The sequence below is a fragment of the Scyliorhinus torazame genome, chromosome 11 (genome assembly GCF_047496885.1).
Source record: "Scyliorhinus torazame isolate Kashiwa2021f chromosome 11, sScyTor2.1, whole genome shotgun sequence".
Classification (NCBI taxonomy): domain Eukaryota; kingdom Metazoa; phylum Chordata; class Chondrichthyes; order Carcharhiniformes; family Scyliorhinidae; genus Scyliorhinus; species Scyliorhinus torazame.
This window is the reverse complement of record NC_092717.1, coordinates 9071250-9091967: the sequence shown is the minus strand read 5'-3', so window position 1 is coordinate 9091967 and position 20718 is coordinate 9071250. Positions and strand designations below refer to the sequence as shown.

The following is a 20718-nucleotide window of genomic DNA, read 5'->3' as shown; positions in this document are numbered from 1 at the left end:
CCCCCCCATCCCCCCCGACCCCGAAGGCTCCAGTATTATTGTAAAGAGGACTAGCATTTTCCTCTAGGAGAACTCGTCATCATGCCAGCAATGTTAATATTTATTTTATTTCCTGATATTTGCCAGGCAACGATTAGAGATTACATCTGTTAGCACCTGTTTCCCTGGCCACTCTGCTGTTATTGAAGAACATCCCGGGTTACTCATTCGTAACTTGAACGGGATACTTTCTTTCGGTGACTCAAGACATTGGTCGGAATTCTCTAGCCGTTCACGCCATATTCCAGTCCCGCCATGGCAGACCCCGTCGCGGGTTCCCCGTGACAACGGCGAGGATGGAAGATCCCGGCGTCGGCCAATGGCGGTCGGCCCTCTGCTGCCACAAAACACGAGGCGGGTTGCGCGATAAATCCGCCCCTTCGCTCCCCCTCAACTCCTCTTCTAACAAGGTACAGACTTGCATTCATGTAACGCCTTTCAAAACCTCGGCGCATCCCAAAGCGCAAAGCAGCCGATGATGTACGTTTTGAAGTCTAAAGGCTGCTGTAATGTAAGAAACATGGTCGGCGATTTGGGCACAGCAAGATCCCACAAGCAACCATGTCATAATAGGGCAGCACGGTGGCGCAGTGGGAAGCACCGCTGCCTCACAGCGCCGAGGTCCAGGTTCGATCCCGGCTCTGGGTCACTGTCCGTGTGGAGTTTGCTCATTCTCCCAGTGTCTGCGTGGGTTTCACTCCCACAACCCAAAGATGTGCAGGGCAGGTGGATTGGCCACGCTAAATTGCCCCTTAATTGGAAAAAATGAATTGGGTACTCTAAATTTATTTTTAAAACCCATGTGACAATGGACCAGAGAATCCATTTTGAAGTGTCGGTAGGGTTAAATCTCGCTCAGGGTACAGGGGAGAAAACCCTTTTATCAAAACAGTGCCAAGGGATTCTTCACACCCACCCCAGAAGGCATCTCCGTTTAAAACCTAACCCATAGTGCAGCACGGTGGTGGTTAGCACTGCTGCCTCACGGCACTGAGTTCTCGGGTTCGATCCTGACCCCGGGTCACTCTCCGTGTTGAGTTTGCACATTCTCCCCATGTCTGTGTGGGACTAGGCCCAACAAGCCGTGAGATCCTCCGTGTTCACCTGAGAGGGCAGGCAAGGCCTCACCTTCATAACTCATCCAAGAGGCAGCACCTCTAACAGTGTCGCACTCCCTCAGCGCTGCGTGGGTGTGGGTCAGCCTGAACTTGGTGCTCTAATATTGGGAGTGGGTCGTGAACCTATAATCTGGAGGCAAAAGAGTTCTGCCCACATGTTCCATTAAATCATAAAACACTGAAACAACGGACAATAATTCATTTTCAAAAGACCCAAGATGTCATTAAACGTAATCCAAATCCTGCAACAGTGTGTGTTAAATGCATTCGCACAAAACAGAAATGTAACAGGAACATTAGGTCACATCTCGCCAATGACCCAGATGTGTCCATTCACTGTTCTGTTGGGACAGTTATAACTTAGAGGGAACCACATTAGCTTTTAATTTCCATTGCTCCTGGGTGGTTCGATGCTCCTAGTTTGAGGTATCAGGTGGTGCTTGACCTGATCAACTCATTCAAGAATAAACAGGTTTGAAGGCAGCTTGAGTTTCCTTTCAACATTGTCACGTGGTGGTGTGATATTGCCGAGGACACACTGGTCAGATTAGAGAGATATACTGAGGCAGATCTGGGTGCGATTCATTGCAAAAGAAAAACTTGACATGGCAATAAATGTAAATAAATTGTTCCCTTTGTAACTATGCACACCATTGTAAATAAAGAAACGTGATTATGAAGACTAAGGTTGCAGACGCGGTGACAACCTGAGATATATATGTTGTTGATGCGGTTGCTGTTCTTGTTCTGTTTTTCTCGTTTTATTTATTTATGTGTTGTGTAAATTTTGATATCAAGTCTTAAAATTCCAATAATCACACTTTCCAAAAAATAAAGAAAAACTTGCATTTATAATGGTGCCTTTGATCATCCCAAAGTGTTTCACAGTCAATGAGGTATGTTTGAAGTGTTGTCACTGTTTTAATGCTGGAAATACGGTGTTGGTCAAGATCACACTTTGGTGGGTGGCACGGTGGCGCAGCGGTTAGCACTGCTACCTCACGGCGCCGAGGACCCGGGTTCGATCCCGGTCCCGGGTCACTCTCCGTGTGGAGTTTGCACATTCTCCCCGTGTCCGCTTGGACCTCACCCCCCGCACCCAAAGATGTTCAGGATGGATGGATTGGCCACGTTAAATTGCCCCTTAATTTCTTAATTGCCCCTTTTTTAAAAAATCACTCTTCGATGACAATTACATTGTGGACACACGGCTCTTTCAGCTTTCAGGAAGAACAACCTCACTGAGGAACAACAGTGAAGAGATTGGAGAGACCGTCTGGAATTCTTGGTACAAAGGAAAATGGTACACCACAAAATCTCCACGTCTAACCCAGGAGCTTTTCAGGTCAGGTGATACATTAAACCCCGTGTAAATAAAATCCCACAGCACCCCTTCGATAAAGAGGTGTGTTTTCCCCGATGTCCCTGCCCAATCAATATCGTTAAAACAACATAGATTATCTGTACATTGCTGCTCGTGGGAGCTTGCTGTGCACAAATTGGCTGCTGTGTCTCCTACGGTGACGGCACTTCAAAAGCCAAGCTGTAAAGCGCTTTGGGACGTCCTGTGCTCCTTGTCCCTAAACCTCTCTGCCTCTCTCTACTCCTTCAAGACTACTCCTTCAAAGGCTGAACGGTGGCACAGTGGGTTGGCCCTGCTGCCTCACGGCGCCGAGGTCCCAGTTCGATCCCGGCCCTGGGTCACTGGCCGTGTGGAGTTTGCACATTTCACCCCCACAACCCAAAGATGTGCAGGGCAGGTGGATTGGCCACACTAATTTGCCCCTTAATTGGAATAAAATGAATTGGGTACTCTAAGTTTATAAAAAAAAGACTACTCCTTCAAACCTATCTCTTTGATCACCTGACCGAATGTCTCCTCATGTGGCTCCATGTGGGGCTGAATGGTGATGCAGTGGTTAGCACTGCTGCCTCACGGGTCCCGGGTCACTGTCCGTGTGGAATTTGCACCTTCCCCCCGTGTCTCCATGGGTTTCAGCCCCACAACCCAAAAGATGTGCAGGGTAGGAGGACTGGCCACACTAAATTGCCCCTTAATTGGAAAAAATAATAATTGGGTACTCTAAATTTATTTAAAAAAATAAAAAATAAATGTGGCTCCATGTCATATTTTATCTGGTGACATCCCAGTGAAGCACCTTGGGATCTTTCACTATATTAAAGGTACAATATAAAAGCACATTGTTGTTACATAGAACATACAGTGCAGAAGGAGGCCATTCGGCCCATTGAGTCTGTACCGGCCCACCTAAGCCTATCCTATCCCCATAACCCAATAACCCCTAACGTTTTTGGACACTGAGGGCAATTTATCATGCCCAATCCACCTAACCTGCACGTCTTTGGACTGTGGGAGGAAACCCACGCAGAGAACGTGCAGACTCCGCACGGACAGTGGCCCAGCAGGGAATCGAACCTGGGACCCTGGCACTGTGAAGCCACAGTGTTGGCCATGTGTGCTACCGTGCTGCCCTAATTCCCTAACCACGCAATTCTTCAAATTAGACTTGGATTACAGAATGGTAATTTTACCAGCGGGTTAATGAATCAGAATGACCCAGCTATTGTGATGAGGATAACAGTGATGTTATGAGCACCCGTCATTATTATGGAGTAAATTGGCCCACAACTTTGCAGAGTCTGCACAAGTGTGTGTGTAGATGGGGAAATGTGGAAGCTGCTGTCCAAACTGCCTTGCTTCTCCACAAGCCTCACCACACCCGTCCCTCACGCAGAGACTCAACATTGTGCAACTTGAAACAGTATGATGTTGCTGCACTCATCCACTAACAACATCAGAAAGTGTTAGGACAGGTGCATTGCGGCATAGGTACACTTATAACAGTGTGAGAAGTCTTAATTACTGCCAGACAACATCTTTGGCAATTCTTTTTTTAAGCATGGCGCCTCTTTCCTTGATAATGTAATTATTGCTGAAGATCTTATTTTTAAATTGTGTTAAATTACAATAAGATAATTTTATATTTCATGCTCCTTCTGTCTCTGACCTTTATCTCTGAAGATGTGCAGGTTAGGTGGATTGGCCATGCAAAATTTTTTTTTCTAAATTTAGAGTACCCAATTCATTTTTTCCAATTAAGGAGCAATTTAGTGTGGCCAATCCACCTACCCTGCACAATAACAACAGATTGGCACTCAAAAGCCCATGGGCATCTTGCAAGTGCAATGAATGGGAGCATTGTTTCTTTACCACTGAACACAGAAGTACAGTTAAAACATAGGGAGCGGGGCTCTGAAGAAGAGTAACAGGCGCTCAAAACGTTAATTCTGTTTCTCTCTTCACAGATGCCGACAGACCTGCAGAGATTTTCCAGCATTTTCTATCTTTATTCCTGATTTCCAGTATTTCGCTTTTACCTGAGGGTTTCTTTCTGTTCTTGACTCCAGCCACTAGAAATTGGATTATAATCTTTCAGTTTCATTAATTATACTGTGGCAGGGAGACAGTGTCTGCACCGACCCTCTGAATGAGCACCCCATGTAGGCACACTCCCCCAAAGCCCGTAACCCCACCAACCCTTGGACATTTCGGGGCAATTTATCATGGCCAATTCACCTAACCTGCACGTCTTTGGACTGTGGGAGGAATCTGGAGCACCCGGAGGAAACCCACGCAGACACGGGGAGAACGTGCAGACTCCGCACATACAGTCACCCAAAGCCCGAATTTAACCCTGGTTCCTTACGCTGTGAGGCATCAGTACTAACCACCGTCTCTGGCGCTGTGAGGCAGCAGTGAGGCAGCAGTGCTAACCACTGTGCCACCCAGGTCCCTGGCGCTGTGAGGCAGCCGTGCTAACCACTGTGCCACCGGGTCTCTGGCGCTGTGTGGCAGCAGTGCTAACCACTGTGCCACCCAGGTCCCTGGCGCTGTGAGGCAGCAGTGCTAACCACTGTGCCACTGTGTCGCTCAGGTCCCTGGCGATGTGAGGCAGCCGTGCTAACCACTGTGCCACTGTGTCGCCCAGGTCCCTGGCGCTGTGAGGCAGCCGTGCCAACCACAGCAATGTCATTTTGAAAAAATTTTTTGAGTACCCAATTATTTCTTTTTTCCAATTAAGGGGCAATTTAGCATGGCCAATCCACCTACCCTGCATGTGCATGTGTTGTGGGGGTGAAACCCACCATGTCTTAGCTCCACATTTTTGGACTATGGGAGGAAACCCACGCAGACACGGGGAGAATGTGCAAACTCCACACGGACAGTGACCCAGGGCCAGGATTCGAACCCGGGTTGTCAGGGCCACAATCCCAGAGATGTCCACTGCGCCACATGCCGCCCTCGCAATGTGATACTTAATGTTACTCCCACAGCAATCCTGTTGAATTGTGCTATCAGCGTCCATTGTTCAAGCGTTCACTTGTCATTTCCAAATTCTTCATTGCCCTTTGTTAACTGAGCGCTGACGAAGTGAAAAGCTAACAGCGGCAAGACGTCTTCATGTTGGATCACCGCTGTGTCTCTGAAAAACGTACACCGCACATTTCGCCTTTAGCCCAGCCCTCCACATTTTGTCAGTTTCACCCGCGCTGTGATTCCGAGGGTGAAATTGATCGGCAAAGGTCAAAAGAAATTAAACTTTTGTTTGAAAGGTTGCAATGTAAATATTGCCACTAGTTTAAAGTGTCATCAGTACTCTGCAATCAGATGTACTGCTGGTGTCTGTCAATGAGTGACCCTCAGAGAGAGAGATGGCCTCCATCTGGCCCGGGAAGGCTGAGAACAGGAACTGTCTTTTAGAACTCATTTCGGTCCTTGGAGCATTTAAACAGCAACACCCCCCCCCCCCCCCCCCAATACACACACGCCATGTCTTAGCTCCACATTTTTGGACTATGGGAGGAAACCGGAGCACCCGGAGGAAACCCACGCAGTCACCAGGGGCCAGAATTGAGCTCCGGACACTGGCGCTGACAGGCTGCCGTGCTAATCACTGTGCCACCGTGCCGCCTGGGTCCCTGGCGCTGTGAGGCAGCCGTGCTAACCATCGTGCCGCCCAAATGTAATCAGCTATTGGCTGAAGCATAGCAGAGCGAGAGAAACCACTGAATGACTTTAGCAGAGCAGGCTGATTTCTTCAGGGAGGACGGGAAAAACTTGCTTGGGATCCTGGACTAATCCGTTTTAATTAAGATTCGGGACTACAACTGGAAGTTCTCTGGCCCCTGGTGAGATAGTGGGATATCGTGTTCAGGCAGAATCCTCAATTGTGCTTTTCAGACCTGCAACGTAGCCTAAGGGTTCCACAGTGCGGATTATTTTACAGTAATTTTTTTTTTGTGCAAACTCCACACGGACAGTGACCCAGAGCCGGGATCGAACCTGGGACCTCGGCGCTGTGAGGCAGCAGGGCTAACCCACTGCGCCACCGTGCTGCCCATTTTACAGTAATATTAACGTGCTGATTCTGGTTTCAAATTTAATTATGTCTCTCCACAACCCCTTGCAAAATATAGATGTGACCAGAGAACATTTTTTTCTGCTGGGTGAGTGGAGAGCAGGACAGCACCAACACCAATAACTTCAATTATTCTGCAGCCATTAACATGGCAAAACATCCCGACATGCTTCAAGGGTGCAATTTAAACAAAGTTTGACACCAAGCCACATGAGGAGATATGAGGACAGGTGACTGAAAGCAAATACATCCCGTGCGAAAGACAGCGCCTCTGACAGTGCAGCACTCCCTCGGCACCGCACTGCAGTGTCAGCCTGGGTGTGGTGCAAAATGCAACGAGCCAATCAAAAGCCCATTGACAGTGGCGGGATCGGGAGGTCCTACAGGCGGGGGGGGGGGGGGGGGGGGGGGGGGGGAGTCTGCCGAAGAACGCAGTGCACAAACCAAAACTAAACGCACGGAAGCAAATGTTCAAAGCATTGACCCCAGGAGTGGAATCGGCCGAATGTTTCAGAGTGAAATAACTAAACATCCAGGAAGGAGACAGGTTAATGTTTGTTGTCCACAGCACTGCAACGTATTTTTACAGGCAGTGAATGTATATCAGACGCATGGCCACATATCCAATATGCACAATGATAAAAGCAAAAAGTATCCCACCATTTAGCATGGGGAACAATCCCACAGGAATGTTTTTGACAAAAACTACCACCAAACCCCATGAAGCAATCTTGGGCCAAATCTTGCGGGCTCACCTTTCAATGCAATAAAATGCTTTGCTCTCCACCACTCTGGGTGTGTGAGCTAATAACAGTGCAGCAAAGGCAACAATCCACCAACTCCACACTCCCAGAGTGCCTTGATCCACTGCAATTTGCCTCCCGCCACAACCGGTCCACAGCAGACGCCATCTCCCTGACCGTACACCCATCCCTGGAGCATCTCGACAACAAGGACTCCTAAGTCAGGCACCAATTCATTGACTACAGCTCCGCCTTGAACACCATAATCCCAGCCAAACTCATATCAAAGCTCCAAAACCTAGGACTTGGTTCCTCCCGCTGCAACTGGATCCTCGAGTTCCTGACCCATAAACCACAATCAGTGAGAATAAACACCTCCTCCACGATAGTCCTCAACACCGGGACCCCGCAAAGCTGCATACATAGCTCCCTAGTATGCTCCCTATACACACACGATTGCGTGGCAAACTTTGGTTCCACCTCCATCTACAAGCTTGCTGATGACCCGGGCAGCGCTGTGGCGCAGGCGCCGAGGTCCCAGGTTCGATCCCGGCTCTGGGTCACTGTCCGTGTGGAGTTTGCATATTCTCCCCGTGTTTGTGTGGGTTTCGCCCCCACAACCCAAAGCTGTGCAGGGCAGGTGGATTGTCCACGCTAAATTGCCCCTTAATTGGAAAAGATGAATTGGGTACTCCAAATTTCTAAAATAAAATGTTTGCTGACGACATGACCGTAGTGGATCTGATCTCGAACAACAATGAGTCAGAATACAGGCGGGAGATAGAGGACCTAGTGGTATGGTGTAACGACAACAATCTCTCCCTCAATGCCAGCAAAACTAAAGAGCTGGTCATTGAGTTCAGGAAGCAAAATATCGTACACACCCCTTTCAGCATCAACGGGGCCGAGGTGGAGATGGTTAGCAGTTTCAAATTCCTAGGTGTGCACATCACCAACAATCTGTCCTGGCCCACCCATGTCGACGTTACCACCAAGAAAGCACAACAGCACCTTTACTCCCTCAGGAAACTAAGGAAATTCGGCATGTCCACATTGGCTCTTACCAATTTTTGCAGATGCACCATAGAAAGCATCCTATCTAGGGCAGCACAGTGGCACAGTGGGTTAGCACTGCTGTCTCACGGCGCCGAGGTCCCAGCTTCGCTCCTGGCTCTGGGTCACTGTCCGTGTGGAGTTTGCACATTCTCCTCGTGTTTGCGTGGGTTTCACCCCCACAAACCAAAGATGTGCAGGGTAGGTGAATTGGCCAAGCTAAATTGTCCCTTAATTGGAAAAAATTAATTGGGTACTCTAAATTTATTTAAAAAAAGAAGAAAGCATCCTATCGGGCTGCATCACAGCCTGGTATGGCAGCTGCTCGGCCCAGGAGCGCAAGAAACTTCAGAGAGTCGTGAACACCGCCCAGTCCATCACACGAACCTGCCTCCCATCCATTGACTCCATCTACACCTCCCGCTGCCTGGGGAAAGCGGGCAGCATAATCACAGACCCCTCCCACCTGGCTTACTCACTCTTCCAACTTCTTCCATCGGACAGGAGATGCAAACATCTGAGAACACGCACGAACAGACTCAAAAACAGCTTCTTCCCTGCTGTTACCAGACTCCTGAATGACCCTCTTATGGACTGAACTGATCTCTTCACACATTTTCTCTACTGAGTAGTACTCATTCCTGTATGCTTCACCCGATGCCTGTGTCTATGTATTCACATTGTGCATTTTATGATTGCTCTATGTACCTCTCTCATGTATGGAAAGATCTGTCTGAACTGTATGCTGAACAATACTTTTCACTGGGGCTGCACGGTGGGGCAGTGGTTAGCATTGCTGCCTCACGGCGCCGAGGTCTCAGGTTCGATCCCGGCCCTGGGTCACTGTCCGTGTGGAGTTTGCACATTCCCCCCTGCCTGTGTGCATCTCACCCCCACAACCCAAAAGATGTGCAGGGTGGGTGGATTGGCCCCGCTAAATTGCCTCTTAATTGGGTATTAATTGGGTACTCCAAATTTATAAAAAGTGAAAGTGAGGAAGTAATTGTTTAAAGTTTCTAAGGAGCATTTTGTACGTGTAGAAATGCACAGTCATTGTAGACTGGGCTGGGTGCATCCCTGCATCATTAATTATTACACAGACAGTCAGCATTCTCAGCCCTGCCCAGCTCATATATCTTCTCTGGAGAATCGTTAGTGACTGACAGAAAAATACAAGCCATTCGAGACACTGTAATACAAACACAACATTACAACATCTAGTTTACAAGGTTTTTATCACCCCTCAATGGATGTGTGTGTGATGTGAATGTGTCTCGTTGTGTTTGTGTGTGTGATATTTGTATATTATATATCCGTGTGCGTGTGAATGTAACTGTGTATGTGTCTCTGTGTGTGTATGCATGTGAGTGTGTATGTGTGTGTGTCTCTGTATGTACATGCGTGTGTGTATATACATGGGAGTGGGTATATTTGTGTATGTGTGAGTATGCATCGATTTGTGTCTATATAACTGTGTGCAAGTGTGTGCCTACGTGCATGTGTATCTCTGTGCATGTGTATCTGTGCATGTAAGCACGCACATAGGTGTGTGTGTGTGCATCCATTTTGAGTGTGTACATGTGTGTATCTGACTCTGTGTGCATGTGCACATGTGTGCAGATGTGCACATCAGCGCGCGTGTGCACAGTTTCTACTTTATGAGCTTATTAATTGTACGGTTGGCAGGTATGAATTTATAGGTGAAATTTTTACACTAATGTGTGACTTCACGCTGCACTCTAACCCCTTGGCAATCAAAAATGTGGGGGGCGATTCTCCGATATGGTGGCCAAGTGTTCGCGCCGTCGTGAACGCCGTCGCGTTTCACGACGGTGCGAACAGGGCCCGGGCACGACCTATTCTGTCCCTCACACGGGGCCAGCACGGCGCTGGAGCAGTTCACGCCGCTCCAGCCTCCGTACGCGGCGCCAAATGGGCGTCACACCAACCCACGCATGCGCAGTTGGCCCGCGCCATCCTGCGCATGCACGGGGAACCTCTTACATGCGCTGGCCCCGACCCAACATGGGGTCGGTGTTCAGGGGCCAGCCATGGCGGAATGTAGGCCCGGGAGGGGGGAGAGGCTGGCCCGCCGATCGGTGGGCCCCGATCGCGGGCCAGACCCCTCCGGAGGGCCCCCCCACCCCCCGGTGAAGGTGCCCCCCTCCCTACCCCACAGGCCGCCCCCCGAGCGTTCCCGCAGAGTTCCCGCCGCCAGCCACCAGGGGTGAACGGCGCCGGCGGGACTCTGTCGTGTCGGAGTGGCCGCTCGGCCCATTCGGGCCGGAGAATCGGCAGCCCCGTCGTTTCCAGCGGCACGCAGCCGCGGCAAATGCGCCGGCGCAAATGACGCCGATTCTCCGCACCCCGGAGAACCGCGTGCCGGCGTCGGGGTGGCGTGGCGCGGTTGCTCCGATTCTCCGGCCCGGCGCGGGGCTCGGAGAATCGCCCCCCGTGATGTTATATTCTTCAAACCCATGGATTAGGAATATCTCCCTCATGTGGCGAGAGCATGACCTCAGTCGTATAATAAGCACTCCTACATTGTCACGTGCTCTGTGTTAAACGGTTACAAAACAATTACAGCTATCGAACATCAACACCGTCCTGTATCTGGACATGTATGCCTGCAATGTGTCGATGTTCAAACTACCGACTCTTTTCTGAGAATTTGCTGTCGAAAGTTACACTGCCTGCCACCCAGGATTCACTTTGCTCTGTTTCTGTCGGTCAGCTGTTCCCAGTTGTTAGTGAAGACAGAGCCAGGGAAACCTCGATGAGGAAAGGATGTTGCAAGATAGTGCTAAAATATTCAGCACTCCCTTTTAAAGTCCCATTCTCACTTCCAAACACGAAGGTGGTTTGATCAGAGCTCGACCAAAAGGGGCATCTCCTCTGTTCATTTAGCCAAATATATTAAATCTGTGTCCCTCTGACCAATGACCCCTCCTGCCGGTGCAAACTGTATCTTGCTTTTCACCCATCAACCCCCCCCCCCCCCCCATAATTTGAAAAAAAAATTTTTTTGAGTACCCAATTATTTTTTTTCCAATTAAGGGGCAATTTAGCGTGGCTAATCCACCTAGCCTGCACATCTTTGGGTTGTGGGGGCGAAACTCATGCAGACACGGGGAGAATGTGCAAACTCCACACGGGCAGTGACCCAGGGTCGCCCTAAAAATGTAAGAATGTTTTGCTTCCTCCCCGGCGGGAAATTGAACCCCAGTCTCCCGTGTGACAGGCAGCAATACGGACCACTATACTACCCAGGAAGTGACACCCTCTCCATAGTTTTGAAGAGTTCCTGAATCTTGTTTTTTGGATTGGGATGGGGTCTGGCGAATAGGAATCCTCTTATCACTAATCCCTGGCAAAGTGTGATTTACCCAACACTTAACTATCCTTTATCCCATCGCTTCTCTGCCTTTTGGCTCAGATCAAGTATAGTATCTGCTCTGCCTTCTGGCTCAGATCTGGTCTGTCTCTCTTGTGGGGACCATGAATTGGATTCAATTTGAATTTGATTTGGTTTTTGGAGCAGGCGAGGAGCTGGATTCGGGGTTCGCCCCTGTCCCACACTCTGAGCCCTGGCTTGGTAACTCAGAAAAAGTAATTTAAAAAAAACTATCCTTTGTCCCCCTGGTTTTATGCCGAACTTTGTTTGCCGAAGCACAGCTTCGCGATTAGAGAAAAAGGAACTGCAATCTATTTCTTAACATGATCGTGGGCACAGAAACCCGAGTCTCGGTCGCTTCAGTAACTTTGGATCTGCAGGGTAAATACTAATGCCTTAAGTTGAATGGGTTCCTGTTTTCGAGCAGTGCGTCAGAATTGAACAACTTTACGTCTCCCATCCTGAGAGCAACAATCAATCCTTCATTTCAATTACAAATGTAGTGTATGAGGACTTTCAAGAGATGTTTGATTAGGCAGAACATGTACAAAATTAGCAAAATTGCAGTCCGGGGGGTTGCAGTGACAGTGACTGCTTTGGGAAAGGAAGCAGAGAGCATAGTGGCAAAAGGTTAGTTTTTTTCACACCAGAGGGAGGTATACCGTGGTTTCTACAGGAGTCAATACTGGGACCACCGCCATTTTTGATGTCCATTAATGACCTGGACTTGAGTATGCGGGGCATTATATCAAAGCTTTCAGAAGAAGCACAACTCAGAAATAATCATAAACTTTATTAGTGTCACAAGTAGGCTTACATTAACACTGCAATGAAGTTACTGTGAAAATCCCCTTGTCGCCACATTCCGGTGCCTGCTCGGGTACACAGGGAGAATTCAGAATGTCCAATTCACCTAACAAGCACGTCTTTCGGGACTTGTGGGAGGAAACCGGAGCCCCCGGAGGAAACCCACGCAGACACGAGGAGAACGTGCCGACTCCACACAGACAGTGACCCAAGCCGGGAATCGAACCCGGGACCCTGGTGCTGTGAAGCAGCGGTGCTAACCACTGTGCTACCGTGCCGCATGCAGCAATTAGTGAGGAGGATAGTAGCATGCATTCATGAAACAGGCAGATGCAATTTAACACGAAGAAACGTGAAGTGATTCATTGTGGCAGGGAAATTAATGGGAGAAGCATTGAAAACAAAATGAAACAGAGGGACTTGGAAGAGAGAGAGAGGGATCCAGGGTTATCTGAACACAAATCTTTGAACGTGCTGGGAGGGGTTGAGGCAGCTGGGCAACAAAATATATTGGATCATCGGCTTCAGTCGCGAAGGCAAAAGGTACAAGAACAAGGTAGTTGCGCGAAACCCTTAATAAAACACTGGTTTGGTCTCAGTTGGAGTGTTGTCTCCTATACTGGGCAGCACGTCTCAGGAAGGACATCACGCCCCTGGAGAGGGTCGAGTGCAGATTTACTAGACTGGGGCAAGGGAGCTTGGTTTTCTGTTAACATGGAGAGATTGGAGAAGAAGACATTGCTCCCCTTAGAGCACAGAAGGTTCAGAGAGGATTCACCACCGGCATTGAGAATTAGGAGGGGCTCTGATAAGGTCAAGAAGGAGAATTTGTTCCCATTGGGGGGGGGCGGGGGGGGGGGGGGTTGATAGCCAGAGGACATAGATTTAAAATAATTAGCAAAATAACCTGCGGCCACTTGAGGGGAAATTATTCTCCGGAGTCAGTTGCTGAGATCGGGAATGGGCTGCCCGGAAGGGCGGTGAAAATAGATCAAATGGGAACTTTCAAAAGGGAATTGGAGATATATTGGAAGTGGAGAGATTTACAGGACAATTGGGGAAAGCGTGGGACTAACTGGATACTCTCTCCATGATTCAGGACAGGCACCTTGAGCTGAATGGCCTAGTTCTGTGCCGCATCAATCTATGAGTGTGTGAAAACATTGGCAGCTAGTTTGCACACATTACATTCTCACAAACTGCACAGTGATAAAGATGCTCATTTCTTTTTCCGATTGAGGGATATATATTGGCTAAGTCTCTGGGGAAAGCTCCCATGCTCATCTCCGCAATAGTTCTACCCTATCAGGCTCTATACCAGCTGTGTTAACAGCAGCTGATGGGACAATTATGAATTAATTACCTTTTAAGCCACTTCAGATGGTGGGAATCCACCAGAAATGCAGTACTGTTAAGATTTCAGAGACTCAGCACTGAGTCCGATGATGGTGGGTTAAGCCCTGCTCCAGAGACTAGGCTGACAGGCCGAGGGATGCAAATGATCCCATGGCACCAACTCAAAGAATAGCAGGGGACATTCTCTCCCTTTCTTCAACAACACTGACCCCACAAGGGGGCAGCACGGCGGCGCAGTGTTTAGCTCTGCTGCCTCATGGCGCCGAGGACCCGGGTTCGATCTCAGCCCCGGGTCATTGTCCATTCGGAGCTTGCACATTCCCCCCGTGTCTGCAAGGGTCTCACTCCCACAGCCCCAAAGATTTTTAAAAAAAATTTTAGAGTGCTCAATTCATTTTTTTCCTATTAAGGGGCAATTTAGCGTGGCCAATCCACCTGCCCTGCACATCTTTGGGTTGTGGGGGTGAGACCCACGCAGACACGGGGAGAATGTGCAAACTCCACACGGACAGTGACTCAGAGCCGGGATCGAACCTGGGACCTCGGCGCCGTGAGGCAGCAGTGCTAACCCACTGCACCACCATGCTGCCCCGCCACAACCCCAAAGATGTGCGGGATAGGTGGATTGGCCACGCTAAAATCGCCCCTTAATTGGAAAAAAATAATTGGGTACTCTAAATTAAAAAGAAAAGACTGATCCCACAAACATCCTTGTTGAAAAGACAGGTTACCAGGTCTCATATTGCTGTTCATCATAGAATCATAGAATTTACAGTGCTGAAGGAGGCCATTCAGCCCAACGTGGCTGCACCGGCCCTTGGAAAGAGCACCCTACTTATGCCCACGACTCCACCCCAACCCCGTAACCCAGTAACCCCACCTAACGCTTTTGGACACTAAAAGCAATTTAGAGCAATTTAGCATGGCCAATACACCTAAACTGCACATCGCTGGACTGTGGGAGGAAACCGGAGCACCCGGAGGAAACCCACGCACACACGGGGAGAATGTGCAGACTCCACACAGACAGTGACCCAAGCCGGGAATCGAACCTGGGAACCTGGAGCTGTGAGGCAACATTACTAACCACTGTGCTACCGTGCCACCCACTCATGGGAGTTACCTGTGTGCAAATTGGCTGCCTTGTTCCCTACACTTACAGCAGTGGCAACACTTCAGTAGAATTCCTTTCCCTCAATGCAGTGATGGCAAAGTGGGAACATTTCTCCAATGCAAGTCAAATCATAGAAAACATTACAAAATAATTCTGTCAACAATTATGCCAGAAATAACTATCAGTGGAAATCTTCCTCCTCTGTTTATGACATTATTACGAGTAGACTCAACTCTATTTTCAGCACAGGATAAAATCTGAGTTTTATTGCCAGGCTGCGATTATCTCCAAGTGTTATGTTTGGATCATCATCGTCCTGTAGTTTGATTGTATTGAGCCCGATCCTGAGGAATCACTTTCCACCACTGCCTGTAATTGCCAAGAACAATGTAACGCTTGCATTGCAGCAGATAACATGATAGCACATCATTGCCTGAACTGCTGCACTAAAATGTCATACTCCAATTCCTTTTCCTTTGAATGTCTGGTCCCGTACAAACGTAGAGCAGAGAAAATGACATACGATTCTGATAATCAGTTGTTGGTGTGGAAGTTAATTATTGCTGAAAAGAGAGGCAAGTTGCTGAAGATTCTCCCTCATGCTCATCAGGACAAACACAAGAATACCAAATTTCAAATTATCACATCAATTCATACAAAGAAGAGAAGGGTGCTGATTGGTTGGCGAGTCCACTCTGGTTGACTGAGGCACTTGCTGAACAATCAAGAGTGCGTTAATAGTTACACTAACAACTGATTTAATATAATCAGTCGATATGTAATCTGGCTCATTTACGCTCGCTAGAAGAAGGAGATAGCAATGGGGAAGAATAGGCTCCAAGCTCCAACGCAAATCAAAAATGGTGCAAGGCTTGAACATATCTCTTTTGTTTGCAAAGAACTGTTCCCTGTATATCAATGAGTGCCACTTCTAGTGAGCGTAAATGAGACACATTGGGCTGGATTCTACGCTCCGCCCCGCCACATTTCTGTTTCACCCCGCCGCGGGATGCTCCGTTACGCCGGCTGGTCAACGGGGTTTCCCATTGTGGGGCAGCCCCACGCCGTCGGGAAACCCCCGGGCTGCCGGCAAAACGGAGCATCCCTCCGGCGGAAAATCACACCCATTACCTTGACTGATATTATATATTTTTTCCCTCTAAATTTAGTGTACCCAATTCTTTTTTTTCAATTAAGGGGCAATTTAGCGTGGCCAACCCACCTACCCTGCACATCTTTGGGTTGTGGGGGTGAAACCCAGGCAAACACGGGGAGAATGTGCAAACTCCACACGGACAGTGACCCAGAGCCGGGATCGAACCTGGGACCTCGGTGCCGTGAGACAGCAGGGCTAACCCACTGCGCCACCGTGCTGCCCTCACCTCGCCAAACATGCCTGAAAGCGGATTTGGACATTTTCCGGGTGAATCGCACCCATTTAGGGGAGAAAGCGGTGTAGTGGTATTGGCACTGGACTAATAATACAGAAAACTTTTTGAGTGACTAGAATTTCTCTCCATGCAGATTGTAGAATGGAATTGGGATGGGTCTCACTCTCGGTGCTGAGGATTTGCAATCTGTGTTGTGACAGATTTGTGGCACAGCATCTTCTCCCTGAATTAACTGGGCATAATGGAGAAAGACTTCGCATTGAGAGGGAGACAGAGGGAGGGGCTGGGGGGTGGTGGGAGGGCCAGTTGCTGAAAGATCAGTGAAATCGTGCTGGGATCTGGGAGGGCAGGGGACGAGCTTCACTGTCAGAGGGTCAGTACTGAGGGAGTGCTGCACTGTCAGAGGGTCAGTACTGAGGGAGTGCTGCACTGTCAGAGGGTCAGTACTGAGGGAGTGCTGCACTGTCAGAGGGTCAGTGCTGAGGGAGTGCTGCACTGTCAGAGGGTCAGTACTGAGGGAGTGCCGCACTGTCAGAGGGTCAGTACTGAGGGAGTGCCGCACTGTCAGAGGGTCAGTGCTGAGGGAGTGCTGCACTGTCAGAGGGTCAGTACTGAGGGAGTGCCGCACTGTCAGTGGGTCAGTACTGAGGGAGTGCCGCACTGTCAGAGGGTCAGTACTGAGGGAGTGCCGCACTGTCAGAGGGTCAGTGCTGAGGGAGTGCTGCACTGTCAGAGGGTCAGTACTGAGGGAGTGCCGCACTGTCAGTGGGTCAGTGCTGAGGGAGTGCTGCACTGTCAGAGGGTCAGTACTGAGGGAGTGCCGCACTGTCAGAGGGTCAGTGCTGAGGGAGTGCTGCACTGTCAGAGGGTCAGTACTGAGGGAGTGCTGCACTGTCAGAGGGTCAGTACTGAGGGAGTGCTGCACTGTCAGTGGGTCAGTACTGAGGGAGTGCCGCACTGTCAGAGGGTCAGTGCTGAGGGAGTGCTGCACTGTCAGAGGGACAGTACTGAGGGAGTGCTGCACTGTCAGAGGGTCAGTACTGAGGGAGTGCCGCACTGTCAGTGGGTCAGTGCTGAGGGAGTGCTGCACTGTCAGAGGGTCAGTACTGAGGGAGTGCCGCACTGTCAGAGGGTCAGTGCTGAGGGAGTGCTGCACTGTCAGAGGGTCAGTACTGAGGGAGTGCTGCACTGTCAGAGGGTCAGTACTGAGGGAGTGCTGCACTGTCAGAGGGTCAGTACTGAGGGAGTGCCGCACTGTCAGAGGGTCAGTGCTGAGGGAGTGCTGCACTGTCAGAGGGACAGTACTGAGGGAGTGCTGCACTGTCAGAGGGTCAGTACTGAGGGAGTGCCGCACTGTCAGTGGGTCAGTGCTGAGGGAGTGCTGCACTGTCAGAGGGTCAGTACTGAGGGAGTGCCGCACTGTCAGAGGGTCAGTGCTGAGGGAGTGCTGCACTGTCAGAGGGTCAGTACTGAGGGAGTGCTGCACTGTCAGAGGGTCAGTACTGAGGGAGTGCTGCACTGTCAGAGGTTCAGTACTGAGGGAGTGCTGCACTGTCAGAGGGTCAGTACTGAGGGAGTGCTGCACTGTCAGAGGTTCAGTACTGAGGGAGTGCTGCACTGTCAGAGGGTCAGTACTGAGGGAGTGCCGCACTGTCAGAGGGTCAGTACTCAGGGAGTGCTGCACTGTCAGAGGGTCAGTACTGAGGGAGCACTGCACTGTCAGAGGATCAGTACTGAGGGAGTGCCGCACTGTCAGAGGGTCAGTACTGAGGGAGTGCTGCACTGTCAGAGGGTCAGTACTGAGGGAGTGCTGCACTGTCGGAGGGTCAGTACTGAGGGAGTGCTGCACTGTCAGAGGGTCAGTACTGAGGCATTGCTGCACTGTCAGAGGGTCAGTACTGAGGGAGTGCTGCACTGTCAGAGGGTCAGTACTGAGGGAGTGCTGCACTGTCAGAGGGTCAGTACTGAGGGAGTGCTGCACTGTCAGAGGGTCAGTACTGAGGGAGTGCTGCACTGTCAGAGGGTCAGTACTGAGGGCGTGCTGCACTGTCAGAGGGTCAGTACTGAGGGAGTGCTGCACTGTCAGAGGGTCAGTACTGAGGGAGTGCTGCACTGTCAGAGGGTCAGTACTGAGGGAGTGCTGCACTGTCAGAGGGTCAGTACTGAGGGAGTGCTGCACTGTCAGAGGGTCAGTACTGAGGGAGTGCTGCACTGTCAGAGGGACAATACTGAGAGAGTGCTGCACTGTCAGAGGATCAGTGCTGAGAGAGTGCTGCACTGTCAGAGGGTCAGTACTGAGGGAGTGCCGCACTGTCAGAGGGTCAGTGCTGAGCGAGTGCTGCACTGTCAGAGGGTCAGTACTGAGGGAGTGTCGCACTGTCAGTGGGTCAGTACTGAGGGAGTGCTGCACTGTCAGAGGTGTCACCATTCGTTGAGGTGTTGAACGGAAGCGTCCGCCTGCCCGGGTGGATGTAAATGATTCTGTGATTATGATTCCAAAGGAGGGCGGGCGGGTTCCCCCCGGAATCCTGGCCAACATTTATCTCTTAGTTAACTTCACAAAAACAGATTCTCAGGACAACATGGCATCGCTGTTAGTGGGAGCTTGCTGTGCACTGATTATTTGTGTTCCAACTTTACAAAGGCGACTACACTTCAAGTACCTCATTGGCTGTAAGGTGTTTTGAGATATCTGGCGGTTGTGAAAGGCGCTGTATAAATGGAAGCCGTTCATTTTCTTTTCGTTTTGATTTGAAACGGAAGATGTTGATGGGAACAGAGCTGCAAACAGATTTGCAGCGCGCTTCTGGAGTGAGTTTGCTTTTTAGGTTGTCTTGTATGTTGCAAACTGACGGACCTCTTTTTAAAAATAAATGTAGAGTACCCAATTGTTATGCGAGAGTGCCTTTAAGAACTGGATGTTTAAGCAATGTACCTTTAAGAAAACAGTGATGTCATAGAGTGGGTGGAGCTCAGCTCAGGTCAGCCATTTTGCAGGTTTTTTAGTTTCAGTTTTGAAAAGAGCTGGGTGTGTATCTGTGTTTGCAGTGAGCTGGATCTCTGCCATGAAAGACTATCTCTGGATCATTTGGGTGATTTAAACTTAAAATAGTGAAGCCTTTAACCCTGATGTGATTTTGTTTAAAGGTGTTAAGTCTCTTGGAAGTTTGAAGGAACATTTTAAGGAGTTATTTACTGTTGCAATATTTTCTGAGTTATCTTTGAAGTAAGGGATGTTGAGAGATCCAATGTTTATTTAAGATGTTAAGTTGAGTTCGTGGAATAAACAGTGTTTTGTGTTTAAAAACCCACGTGTCCATAATTGTAATCCCACACCTAGGAAAAGCCATGTGCTAGGAAAAGCAACAAATCCATTAAAGGGAGAGGTTGGTTGAACTCCATGATACATTTTGGAGTTTTTAAATCGCCTCGCTCGTAACAATTGGGGGCTCGTCCGGGATAAAAGTATATCTATTGGATTGGCTTTTGTGAACTTAAGGACAGTGAAGGATTGTTGCTTTTCCGGTGTGGTATTTTAGTTTAAGTGGGAAGAGTGTTGTGAACAATGGCTCTTTCAGCGGCTCAGAAGTTTTTGGGGGTGGAGAATGTCACACGTAGTACTTTACGGACAGAAACGAAAAGCAGACTGTTAGATTTGGCAAGAACATTGCAGTTAACATTACCTGACAAAATGCGAAAAGATGAGGTAATTATGGCGGTGGTTAAGCATTTAAAGTTGCCTGAGATAGAGTTTGACTCATTGGAAATGGCAAAAATTCAGTTGCAAATTAAACAAATGGAACAAGAGAAAGAATTAAAGCGGCTGACATACGAGAGTGAGAGAGAGGAAAAAGAAAGAGAAAGAGAGAGAGAGAGGAAAAAGAAAGAGAAAGAGAGAGAGAGGAAATAGGAAAGGAGAGAGAAGAAAGGAGAAAAGAAAGAATAGCCCTAGCAGAACAAAAAGAAAAAGAAAGGGAGATACAGATCAGGGAAAAAGATAAAGAGAGGGAGTTTGAACTTCAGAAAATGGCCATGAAATATGACAATCAGTTAAAATTGGCAGACGTAAAGGGAAACGTACAGTGGGATGATAGTGATGAGGATAGTGAGAAAGAGCGTCACAGTCGAAGGCTTGGTGGGAATCTATTTAAATATGTCCAAGCATTGCCAAGGTTTGACGAGAAGGAAGTGGAAGCCTTTTTCATTTCATTTGAGAAGGTAGCTAAACAAATGAAATGGCCACAAGACATGTGGGTGTTACT

General features: G+C 49.1%; 1 pseudogene; it reads left to right on the top strand.

Moving 5' to 3' along the window:
* The first annotated feature begins 11805 nt into the window (after positions 1-11805).
* Positions 11806-12006, top strand: LOC140386096 (U2 spliceosomal RNA; annotated as a pseudogene).
* Positions 12007-20718: the final 8712 nt, after the last annotated feature.